Source organism: Equus quagga, chromosome 20, assembly GCF_021613505.1.
Source record: "Equus quagga isolate Etosha38 chromosome 20, UCLA_HA_Equagga_1.0, whole genome shotgun sequence".
In the NCBI taxonomy this organism is placed as follows: domain Eukaryota; kingdom Metazoa; phylum Chordata; class Mammalia; order Perissodactyla; family Equidae; genus Equus; species Equus quagga.
In genome coordinates, this window is record NC_060286.1 from 2,732,123 (window position 1) to 2,736,480 (window position 4,358).

Genomic DNA, 4,358 nt, shown 5'->3' on the forward strand with positions numbered 1-4,358 from the left:
ATATATTGCTCAAAGGGATATGCAAATACTGTTAAATGTATTACAGTTTGGGCCAGAAACAAAGCCTCTGGCAAAAGACTGAGAGAGTGCTGCAGCATTTTGCCAATTTTAAACCTGTTTCTATTCCTCTTCTGATTTCTGGCTGATGCATGAGTCACCTTTGTCATTCTGCTTAGATGGCATCAGCTTGGCTGTGCCCTCATCAAATTAATTAATAAAGATTCCAAATGAATCATAATTTCATCTAAGGAGTAATTTTGGCAAGAGGATGACTTGGCTGAAGTCTCTTGCCGCTTTTCTCCAAGGAGAGTATTAATTTTGGAGTCCTGGTCACATTTCCGTAATGCATCCCTTGGACCACCACCTGCCGTTGGATAGAATGGGAGGTTTCTCCACCCACTCTAAAGGTGACAACACAGAGAATAAAACCTCTACTGTACTCGTAAGGGAAAAAATAAACCTAATAACTGTTTAGGTGGGAAATGGGTTTGGAATCTGATAAGTCAGGATTGAATACAGTTTTCAACAGTTATTTGCTATGTAATTCAGTGTCCCTGTCTAAAAGTGAGGTAATAATTCTGTAATCCATGTGCGAGTAGTCCTTGTTGATTGCCCCATGCTTTCTTCGGACTCAGCTCAGTATATTCACATTTCTGGGAAAAAATAAGCCAAAATCCACATTGAAAAGTAACGAAGACCTTGACTGGGGTTATTCAGGAAAAAATAAGGGATTACAATGCACAACACACAACAAGGTTCTCTAAAACTCCTCTTAAACATTTTTACTTTCCCCCATATTTCAGTGCCTATGTCAATTTTCATACGCACGAGTTAGGGTAATGACAAGCTACTATAATGAAGAGACCCAAAATGCAGCGATCTAAAGAAAAAAGAAGTTTCTCCCTCCCTCTCCCTCTCTCCCAACAGGCAGGAGGTAGATGATCCGGGTCAGCAGAGCAGCTCCGTCCCGTATTGTTCAAGAACCCGTGTCTTTCTAAAGTGTTGATCTGCATTGCTATCACGTGCTTAATAAAATCGGATGGAGGGAAGGGAGGAGAGAATGTGGAGGAGGCAGAGCTCTGTGTCTGAAGACACAGGCTCATAAATACACATTGTACTTCTGCTAACATTCTGTTGGTGACAACTTAATCCCTTGGCTACGCCTGATGTGGCAGTGTGCAGACTGGCCGTGATCCTTCCCTCTGCCTGTATCCAAGCTGTTTTCAATGTGATCTTGCAGCTCCTCTGATCAAGAGGTAGAGTTGGTTTCTCTTCCTCTTGAATCTGGCTTGGCCTTGTGATTAATTTTTGCTAGTGGATTGCGGCAGAAGTGATATTGTGGCAGCTCAGAGCCTAGACTCTAAGGGGCCTTCTACTTTTTCTCTTGGAATCCTTTCCAGCTGCCATGTGAACAAGTGAACAAGTCCATGTGAACAAGTCCAGCAACCTGCTGGAGGATGAGAGACCACGTGGAGCAGAGATGAGCCGTTCCAGCTGAGCCCCGCCCATATTGATGACACAAGAATTATGAACTAAATAAATGGTTGTTTGTTGTAAGTTGGGTTCTCTGGGAAGCAGATGCTGAGATGGGGTCAGGAATACAAAATACTTGTGAAAGGAAAAGGGAAGGAAGCAGGGTTTGGCTAGGGTTTGGCTAGCAGAGCATGACGTTCCTGACAGGTCTCCATCAGTCCAACAAGGAGTTCCAAGCAAAGACTGCCCATTAGAGGAGTTCTGCATTGGACAGAAAAGCTTAGGCCTTGGAACCACGGTCTTGCGCAGTCACTGGCTAGGTGCCACTCTGAGATGACAGTGACCTCAGTTTGAAAGCTGTCAGCTAACTCTACTTCTTGCTGTCAAGCAGCAAGTCCTCACCAGAAGAAGAACCCACATGGCGCATCTCCACGTTTGCCACATTGTTCTAAGCCACCAAGATTTGGGGTGATTAGTTATGTAGCAAAAGCTAGCTGATTCACATACCTGCAAGAGAGCTGGGACATATAGTTGAGCTGGGCAGCCTCAGCAAGCAAAGGAGCTGCCCTTCTTAAAAAGGAGACTGTGGGCGCAGGTGTGTGTGCAGCCGATTGCAAATGCTTCTACATGAATGTTCACCCTGGATTACTTACCTTCCATCATTGTGAAAATGAGAGCGAATGTATATAAAATCCTGAGCAGCATGGTCAGAGTGGGCCCAGGCTTTGGGGGTAGGAGCTTATATCATCTGCAGTCCCTTTTTTAAGAAAAAAAGTGCGAAATTCCAAAAGCAAAATTAAGTGAAGACCTTGGAAAGAGCCTTTGTAAGTGAGAGCTCTGAAGGTTGTCCATTAGCTTTGTAGTAAACCTGCCCCTGATGAGGGCTGACCAATGGTAGATGTTTAAAAAATTATATGTTTTTGTTTGTCCAGTGAAGATGAAATCACATAGCCATTCATTGATTATCTAGTCACCGTTTGCACAAACAAGGTGTTAGCAGGTTCGCTTAGGCGCAAAATCCATACCAACTTCCATTTCCTGCCCAAGGGGCGGGAGGTCCTCATCAGAGGCAGAGCCCATTCGATTCTTTTTGTCTTTCTGTCCTATGAGCCTTCTGTGACAGGGGAATCTGCAAACTTGTGAGGCAGAGTCAGGCTTTCCCTCTAGACGCTGAAAACACCAGAAGTGCGCTCTCCGAGCCTCTCTTGGAGCCAGGATGGAGGCACAGCAGCAGTCCACCAGGGCACACTCGCTAGCCTTTGAGATGAAAACAGTGGAGGGAGAAGGAGCCTGGCAGAAGGCTGTCTGGAGGTACGGGAGGTGCCGCTGGCGGCAATGCCCAGTGTCCAGGGTCAGTGGCACAAGGGTGCAAGTTGCAGTGGCTGCGCCCAGGGGCAGTATCAGTGCTGTCGTCCCTGCATCAGTCAGTAGAGATTCTGGTCTGGTTCACGGCCTCCCAAAGATTCCATGAGGTGCCCAATATCTTTCAATAGATCTCCTTTCTTGCTTAAAGCAGCCAAAGTAGTTTTTGTTTGCTTGTGACTAAGACCCTGAATGACATACAATTCCTGGGTTTAATTTCAGCCCACACATCTGAGGTACAGGAATTGTGTCCTTCAGTTTGGTGACTTCTTCCATTTGGATGCTGTGGAAAGAAGAATGTGCTTCCATGAGAACCTGATGAAAAGCATTTTCCTCCTTCGAATCAGGTGACTCAACTTTGGTGTCTTGCTATATGACCTCGGTGACACAGTTTCTAAAGTCTCTAAAATGTCGCTTATAATCCACGCACCAGGGTTGGTGTGAGTCTTAAATGTGACAGGATATGTGAGAGTGATCTTTACGTTGTTAAGTACTTAACAAGTGTAAGTTATTTTTAAATATAAAACAATCTATGAAGCTCTTTCTCCAAAGCAGCTGCACTGATCCCCCCTTTGGAGAGTGTGGACGGCAATTAAAGTCAGTTTACAAGCTTGTACACATTCTTCACAGAATTTGAGCTTGTTCCAACTTGTTTGTGTAGTTAATTGGTGGCATGGACTATGCCAAACGTACGTTTGTAATTTTCTGCTTGCTGTGTAAGTAGTAGGAGTCACCCAGCTCACCGACGCTTAGGTATTTTTCAAAATTTGTGAAGAAGTAAATTTACATTTGGGTTCTTGAAATAAAAGAAATTTAATGTGGGCAAAAATAATAGTTTCGTGATCATTTATATAATTCACAGATTGATGTTAGCTCTTTTCCATTCTTACTGTGGAGTCTCAGAGTTTCTCTTTGGAGTTTCTCTCGGTTGAAGAACGTGGATAAGGAGCTGGAAACCCATCTTGGAGAGAGTAGGGGTAAAGAGTATTTTTGTATTTATCCTTGAGATTCTTTGCAAAATGTTGTTTGGTCTGTATATAACATATATTCATTACAGAGAAATTGGAAATATGAATAAAAAATTTATAAACCGATTATTACTACTTTGGCATTTAGTTGTCTATTGTTTAGTTGTTTATTTTGTGCATGATTATCCATTGCTGCATAACACACCACTCCACCTAGACATTGTGGCGTAAATCATTTTACGATGCGAGATTCTGTGTGTCAGGAATTCAGACCGTGGAGTGACTTGTCTCTGCTCTGTGGTGTCGGGGCCTCAGCAGGACGAGAACTGCTGGGACTCCCTGGCCGTGACTGGAGTTATCTGGGAGCTTCTACACTCCCAGGTCTGCTGATCGTGCTGGGAGGACCTGAACGCTGGACTCACCTGGGATTCTTGACCGGAGTCTGGAGCATCTAAATTTGGCCTCCCCGTGTGTGTGTGTAGTTTGGGCTTCTCACAGCATGGTGGCTGGGTTCTGAGAATCGTCCCAAGAGCTAACTGCTGGAGAGTGAGCATT